We start from the raw sequence: 8883 nt of genomic DNA, 5'->3' as shown, positions 1-8883 counted from the left end.
ACCGCTTCAAGCAAGTGAGAGAAGCCGAGTGGTAAGAAAGGGGTCCCTGGAAAGGTTTTTAATCTGGGTACTGAAGGTCCCATGTTTAATTATTTGACTTTATTTATAATTTGATGGAGGTAAATACAGAAATTCTTAGTCCACTCTATCATATATTTAAATCGTTCAAAGAATATATTCTCAATTTCTTTCTTCCAGCAACTCGAGGCATGTGATACATCATGTTGTCTCCCCCACCTGACAGTAACAATAAAACTCAAATTTAATGACCAAAGTCTGCTCAAATAAGACCATTGGGTTTGCTTATAATTAATTTGCTTAAATAACATTTGGCTCTTGAGAATATGTAAACATCAGCATAGACATGTTCATTAGTCTCTACCGATTTTACATATTTTAAATATACAGTAATGTTCAAGTAAAGATTTACTACCTCCCACTACCTGAGAACCATTAATAATGTCAGTCCTACACCTGAGTGTGACTCTTAATGGAGAGTAAAAATGTCAATAACATTAGACAAATGCACTGTCACAGAACTGTCGACCCAGACTACGTATATTTAACAATTACACTTTCCAAATTAGATGATCTCCCACCAATCACATTTCAGGATGCAATCATTCTGCCAAATTGTAAAATAGATATGCTAGGCCTCACCATTTCCTCTGATATGTCATGGAAGCCACACATCCTCAACATTGTTAAAGCTGCCTCCTAAAAGCTGGGAATGCTGTACAGATGCTGTAGCTCTTCACTTCTAAGCAGTTGCTTCAAGTATATAAGGAATTTATTCATCCTAACTTGGAGTACTGCTCTCATATCGGGGGTGGCTCCTCTTCTGTCCAACTGTTAGATAGAGTGGAATCAAAGGCATTTCGTCTTATTAACAGTATTGACAGAGGCTGTGTGGTGCTGCCAGAGTGATTTTAGCACTGGTAGAGGCTGTGTGGTGCTGCCAGAGTGTTTTATAGTATTGATAGCGACACACGGCGTTTGTAGGGGAGGAATCCACTACAATACTCCCCCTTCCCACCAGGCGGTGTAGGAGACTTGTTGTCTGCAGGGTTGCATCCCACATGTGAGGCATAACGGGCTGTGCAGGAGACTTGTTGTTGGCAGGGTTGTATGCCACATGTGAGACATAACGGCGAGGGCGTTGATGAGCCGGCAGCTATGGGAGACACTGTCTAGATAAACGAGATCTCTGGGAGAAGGAGGGTTGTGGAGGCGAGGAATGTGGTGCTTCTCTCGCGGCAGGTACAGAGTCCTCAGTAGCGCCTGCTGGGGTGTGTGGGTCCGTGTCAGGAGCAGGGGCCGCGTCAGGAGCAGGGGCTGCGTCAGGAAGAGGATCCATGACAGCAGCAGGGTGCATGACAGCAGCAGGGTGCAAGTCAGCAGCAGGGTCCACAACAGCAGCAGGGTGCAGGACAGTAGTAGGGAGTACCTGAGGGAGAAAAGAGGGGTGTGTGGGTCTGCATCAGGAGCAGGGGCCACGTCAGGAGCAGGGTCTGCCAGGCAGGAGCGTAGGAGGGGCCGCATCAGGAGGAGGGTCCAGGACAGTGGCAGGGGGTACTGCTGGGCTGGGGGCGGCGTCTGAGGCATGGCGGGTGTGTTGGGGTCGGTAGGACGTGGTGCTTCGGGCAGGAAGAGGAGCGGCTGTCTGCTTAGAGTAGCAGAGCTGCTCTAGGGTGTCTAACCTGCGGTGTGGAGACAGTAGTTGTAGAGTCGATGAGAGCTGCCTCTTTGTGGATAAGCCAGTCTTCCATGTGTGAGTGTGAATCTCCGGGGGTCACCATTTGTGGGGTTTCTAAGATATTGGTTCACACTGAGGATGGGATGGAGAAAGGAAACTCACAATGTGCTCTCTGTATACATATTGTATTGGATGTACAATGCAGCTTGGTGCTGGGAAGGCAGCATGGTTACAAGCGTTGAGTAGGGAGAGCTGGTTGGTGAGGGTGCTCAGAGGAGGACCAGCTTGTGGGTCGCCATGGTCGCCAGCGGGAGAGAGGGCCGCCAGGCAGGCGGAGGAGGAGGTGTTGCTGGCTGGTGGCTGTAGGTAGAAAGAGGTAGGTCATGGCCACGTGAGGTCTTATATAGCGGGGGTAGGCGTGGGTTGATAGTTGACCTCCGCTATGTAGGCGGCGCTGGTTGCCGACCTTGACCACGAGGCGCAGGCTGGGGAATTCGAAGAGGGTCGGCTAGTCAGCTACACACGGCGTTTGTAGGGGAGGAATCCACTACAATATGTAAATACTGTGTACTGCGTACATTAGTACAGGTCCCTATAATCTCTTGTGACACTTATTACAGCTGCATAACGTTCACACTCACTGCACTAAGGGAAATCTCTAAGTTTTCTTTTGGGTAGTTCACAGAAAACAATAAACACTTTAAAGAGGTAATTTGTATGTTATTTTATACCAGTGTGTGTGTATATAATGTTAAGTGTGTGTACTGATATTATTAAAGGAGAACTCAAGGTACTGTTGTATGTTGTATTATACCAGTGTCTGTGTGTATAATGTTAAGTGTGTGTACTGATAGTATTAGGGTCAGTTATTTTGTATGGAGAAGAAGAGACCTTAATTATGGGAGATGGTAAGTTATTTTTGTGTGGTGCAGTGACCTTAACTGCTTGGGGAAGGTCAACTATTTTTGTATTGTGACTGAGTGCAGTATTTTTATTATGTCTAAAATAATTTAGTTAAAACTACTGGTTGGTGTTTTACCCTTCCTTCCACCCTCAACTTTGATGAATGAAAAACACAAACTCACACTGCTACAGTAAACTCACACTGCTAGACTTCTTTTCCAGCTCCCCAAAGAACAACTACACATACTGTCCTGCGGTCTGGTGGCAGCGACCCTAAGTTAAGAAGTAAACCCAGTATTAAGTGACCAATTAAAGGGCAGTATAACTGTATACACTTGGCCCTGATGTGCCCCTAACATAAATATCTTACAGAATGAGATATAAGTATTTAAACTATTGCTGAATATTTTATTTTACCACAACCCCAATAGTGTACAACGGGACATGATAGTGAGAGGTATTCAAACTCCATTCTCATGTGTGTCTCGAGCCAACGGGACATGGTAGTGAGGGGTACTGAGGTATTCAAACACCCTTCTCATATGTCGCGGGCCAACAGGACGAAATGGTGCACGATTCACGATTCACGGTACTCATCATTCAAGAAGAACTTAAACAATAATAATATAATTAGTATTTGATCATTATTAACTTTCTATATTATATGTAATTATTTTTTAATTATTGCTGAATAATTATGTAGTTTGAGACTAATAGTTACAGTTAATAATATTATTATGAATAGTTAAAATAACGAGTATATTATGCTGTTATAAGCTTATATATAGTGTTATATTAATAAAATATTAATAAATAAACTTACTACGGTTAAACACAAAATGTTATTGTTTAAATTTATTTTAGTGAATTTGTAAATGTTGTCAAATTATTCTGTTCTTCGACCACTGACTTAAGTTTAGTTTAATATTAATATATCACTATTAGGGGGAATTTAATCAATAATAAACATTATTATTAAATTTTAATTCATTATATAATGTAATATTTATTATTATTTTTTTATTATGGTAATAATAATAAAAACTTGTAATTACTGAAAAATAAGAGAGCTAATCGGACGAGGTGTAGCACTATGACAACAACTAACGTGGTCAGGTTTACTGTTGTTAATGGTGTGAGTAATGTTGTGGGCCTTCCTCCCCCCTCCTGGCCTTGTTAAGGTGATAACAAGACACAGTGAGGTAAGTAACACAAAGGTGAACACTTTATATACCGTATAATATAGTGGATCAGGGTCATGGGTAATGTTTACTTCAGGCCAAGGGGTTGACCAACATGTCTCCCGGTGTACTAGGGTGTGTTAAGTGACTCTGACCTTAGTGTTTGGCGGAGTGCTAGTTTGTCCCCCCCCCACTCTGCCCCCAACAATAATGGGGGAGAGCCTGGGAAATCAGGGTTTATTGGTGGGGGAGAAAACGAAAACTAGTCAACAAATGTAACAAAACCGGTAGGCCTAGCTTAAACTGACCTAATGACTTAGTGGTGTAGGCCTAGCTTAAACTGACCTAATGACTCAGTGGTGTAGGCCTAGCTTAAACTGACCTAATGACTCAGTGGTGTAGGCCTAGCTTAAACTGACCTAATGACTCAGTGGTGTAGGCCTAGCTTAAACTGACCTAATGATTCAGTGGTGTAGGCCTAGCTTAAACTGACCTCATGACTCAGTGGTGCCCTAGCTTAAACTGCCCTAATGACTCAGTGGTGTAGGCCAGCTAAACTGCTCAGTAAAGCTGCCCTAATGACTCAGTGTAGGCTCAGCTTAAACTGGCTCAGTAGGCAACTGCCCTAATGACTCAGTGGTGCAGGCCTAAAACTGGACTCAGTGGTGTAGGCCTAGCTTAAACTGCCCCTAATGACTCAGTGGTAGGAGCTTAAACTGACCTAATGACTCAGTGGTGTAGGCCTAGGACCTAATGACTTAGTGGTGTAGGCCTAGCTTAAACTGACCTAATGACTCAGTGGTGTAGGCCTAGCTTAAACTGACCTAATGACTCAGTGGTGTAGGCCTAGCTTAAACTGACCTAATGACTCAGTGGTGTAGGCCTAGCTTAAACTGACCTAATGATTCAGTGGTGTAGGCCTAGCTTAAACTGACCTCATGACTCGGGGGTTAAAACTTTACGGCTCACCATGTCCGAGAGTAAAATATTACCGGGTCATCTCGTACCCAAGACACCTCGTACCCAGCTCATAAGATAAGTCGTACCTAAGATTATTTACACCCAATTCAAGAGATAATCCCTACCTATTAATATATATACCATGTATTTTAGCTTTGTCTATGATTACAAAAAGAGATTACCCGGTATGTAAATCTTGAAGGGAAGTGCAAAGAAATAGTGAAGTGTAATGCAGCGCTTTAAAATGGTTGTACAGTATCTGATTATGTTATTCCATCACACAAACATTGCGCTACAAGTACAGTACTTATTTCACACTATGTGGTTTACAATAACTTTTTTGCAATTTACAGATTTCAGGCTAATAAATTTGGCAGTTTCATTTTATTAACTGGGCTTTGTAAATGTTTAAAATTTAAATTTTTTCAAAAGCCATTAATTTGCACCAGAAACATATGTCAGATTTGACTAAAACACACCATAAAACTATTCCTGAGGACAGCCAATGGACGAATATTTACCATGGTATATATTTTATACATGTAAATACTGGTATATTTTATGGTAATTATTGACGACTGACCCGTGGCCGATTTTTCATAGAAAACTACGTATTATAAAAATGCCTCAATTTCACTGTGTTATATAGTGGACACTGTCGTAGTTTGTGAAAATGTGTTAACAAGTGGTTATTTCTAAAGTAAACTTAACCTAACCTCCCCAATTTCTTTATAGTAAATATAATATTTTGTTTGTTACAGGAGGAGATGTTACAACAAAACTTTGGGAAATTAAACTGATCCATAACAGATGAAAATGATAACTGGAGCATGGAACAAGAGCTCCCACCACCACTATCACCACTACTAGCACCACCACCTATGGCAAGGTAAACTATAGGAACAGCTCTCATAGCCTATACCGGAACTCTATGTGCTCGTCAAACTCTTAAGACAAGTTGCTGTAACTGTGCTGCTGCTGTTAGTCATTTGTCTGTCTGTCTGTCTTCATTTTTTATATCTTTCTATCTATCTAACAGTCAGTGGTCCCCGCCTGTTGATCATGGGAGTAATTTAAACCATGTGAGTTCATAATAAAACTAAGCAAGGCTTGACCCTCCTAGCAGAGTGCCAGAGTTTAAACCAGGGGTCCACAGTGTTTGTGGCCGGCAGTATAGCATTGAAAATATGTGATGAGCGGCCGGCTAAGTTGATAAGGTAAGATAAGCATGTTGGAACACTTGATGCAGGAAACACCTAATGTGAAACTCTTTGTTAAACTGGTAAATTATAACTGACAATGCTAGTACTTGTAACAATTACTGTTGAAAATCTGCTTCAAATACTTTTGTTTTTAAGCAGACGTGGACAGTCATTGTCAGCCGTATATTGATAAGGTTAAAGATAATATTCAGACAATTTGATCAAGGACAGCTGACAAAGTCATGAGATACTTATTTCCAGTAGAGTCTTTATGCCAGCAGCATGTGGTGCTCTTAGAGCCAGGCAGTCACCCATCTAAGTACTAACGTTGCTTAACTGTGCTGTACTGTACTGTAACACTTAAAGCTCACTAACAATCATTAGAAAGGCAATTGTGGTAGCAGCTTTTACTAAATTTGAACCAGATTTCACAAATTGGCAGAGGATATTCTATTCTGTCTAATTGAATGCGCATCATAGTAACTATTTCCTCTGTATTGTTCAATGTGAAACATAATTTTTATGTTGTATTGTATTATTATTTATTACCACCCACTAGGATGCTCAAACAAAACTTCTGTATAGTACCATTACTGTACTTGTCTGAATACAGTACTGGTACAGTATATACAGCTGCTCCCCGACTTACGACGGGGTTAGGGACCGACATCCAGGTCGTAAGTCGAAATGGCCGTAAGTCGGAAATGCTTAAATAATACATAGAAAATCGAAAATGGGTGTCTCTTTTTCATCTCAGCATCACAAAACACTCACTTTTAAGCTTGCCAGCCATTTTAAAGTGAATTACAGATAAAATTTTGTCTGTGTACTGACTTTGGGACTCGAAAATACATAATTTGACCAAATTTTGGTACGACTGAGGCAGGTCGTAAGTGCGGGTGGACGTAAGTCGAGTAGGTCGTAAGTCGGGAGGAGCTGTAGTTTAGTTCTTTATTTCTTAATGCCCAATTTCAAGTTTTATTTTTGTAAATTTAATACATATTGCATAACTACACTGTGTGATGGCTGATTTCTTATTTACAATGTTGCTAATTCGTGTATTAAGGTTGCTGACCCCTGGTTTAAACCATCTGAGCTAATGATGCTTGACAGAGTTTTGGGTGGCAATGGGCCGCTACTTTTTTTATCAACAAACTGGTTATCCCAGTGCTTCTGTCATTCTCTTCTACCTGTCTCTGTGAAGTGGGTATTTTCACGCTGTTGAGCATCAAATAGAAACAGCACTATCGACACTTTGTGGAAGATGGCCTCCATTGTGCCCTGACTGTGACTAAACCACTGATGCCACAATTGGTGACAAAAAACAATGTCATCCAACCCACTGAGTTTTAATTAACTTTTTGAATGTTCTTTTTGCATGTGCGTAAATTATACACACATGCACAGCGTCCTTAGTTTTGATTACCCGAGTTGTTGTGGAGTTGAGTTTATTTATGTGAGATTATAATACACAGCATTTACTGCAGACACAACAGAGGTTCACATACACTATCCATGACTTGGAATCTTTTATTGTGTGGTAGTTCTATTTTATGTCGCTACTGGTACTGTATATACAACTAATAATAATAAAGTATCATTTCCAACTGCTCATTCCAGTGACGTTTAGTTTGTTTCATCGAAGAAAGATTTAGACTTGGGCAACGGAAGTTATCATATTTTGTATGGGTCACAGAATGGAAGAGGTTGGGAACCACTGATCTAACTGTTTATGTCTGTCTTTCTGTGCCTATCAGCATATCTATCTATTTTCTACCAATATCTATCTATAAATACCTGTCTCAGTCAGTTTTATCTATTTATCAATACAAGTATTTGTCAGTCTGTCAATCTATGTACTGTACATCTATCCATATGGCTTACCAATATCTGTCAGTATCTATTTATTATTTAGAGAATGTATATACAGGTGATTTAAAACTTGCAGGCACAGAGTAATTGACTTTTTAAATAATCTAAATATCTTTAATTTTTTCAAAGGTCATTAATTAACACTAATTACCTTAATTTTTAAACTGTGAACCCAGATCCTTAATCAGCATGTAAAGTTGTACCTTTGTGTTGTATTATATTTTTTTATTAATAAACCACATCATTTATATAGAGTTTATTAAGTGCTAAAAATATATATTTTTCTGAGACATGAATTTGCAAGGTCAGCCTGTAGCACTGTGCATTGTAGGATTTATTGGGGGTCCCAAGAGCGAGTTTGAACTAATGGGAAAACCTGTTAATCCGGCACATCTCAATCCCCGTAGGTGCCGTGTAACTGTGATTCTACCTGTCTGTCTGTCTGTCTGTGCTACTGTATTATTGTACCACTAATTTAGCTGGGAATATTAAGGCAAAAATGACAAGCATGCAAGATTCACAGTCCCAAGAAAGTTCACGTAAACCAAATCTGCATAAAACAAACAACTTCTGTACTGAATGACTATTAATTTATGGACATATTTTTCTCATAAACTGTTGTGTATATTAAATGTTTTTGTTTCTTTGTTACAGATGAGTTAACAACTAAACCTTGTGAAATTAACAACTGGAGCATGGAAACACTGCTGTTACAGGTATGTCTTTATGTCTGTCTAACTGTCTATCTGTATCTATCTGTATCTATATCTTTCTATCAGTCTTTCAATACCTGTATGTCAGTCAGTCTGTCTGTTTGGTATCTATATCATCTGTCAGACTGTCTTTATCTATACAAGTGTCTGTCTTATCCATATCTATGCTATCAGTGAGAAAGATATTGACAGTGAGTGAGGAAGGTGGGTACACAAGAGGTACAGTGAGTGAGGAAGGTGGGTACACAAGAGGTACAGTGAGTGAGGAAGGTGGGTACACAAGAGGTACAGTGAGTGAGGAAGGTGGGTACACAAGAGGTACAGTGAGTGAGGAAGGTGGGTATACAAGAGGTACA

The 8883-nt window shown here is 40.2% G+C and overlaps 1 long non-coding RNA gene across 1 annotated transcript; it reads left to right on the top strand.

Moving 5' to 3' along the window:
• The first annotated feature begins 3664 nt into the window (after positions 1 to 3664).
• LOC121871601 lies at positions 3665 to 8568 on the top strand. The gene is made up of 3 exons (XR_006089913.1): positions 3665 to 3801; positions 5502 to 5629; positions 8469 to 8568. It is a non-coding gene; the product is annotated as an uncharacterized LOC121871601 (long non-coding RNA).
• The last annotated feature ends 315 nt before the right edge of the window (positions 8569 to 8883 follow it).

Source organism: Homarus americanus, unplaced genomic scaffold (assembly GCF_018991925.1).
Source record: "Homarus americanus isolate GMGI-L3 unplaced genomic scaffold, GMGI_Hamer_2.0 scaffold59436, whole genome shotgun sequence".
Lineage (NCBI taxonomy): Eukaryota > Metazoa > Arthropoda > Malacostraca > Decapoda > Nephropidae > Homarus > Homarus americanus.
Note: the sequence above shows the minus strand (reverse complement) of the source record. Positions and strands in the feature narration are given on the sequence as shown.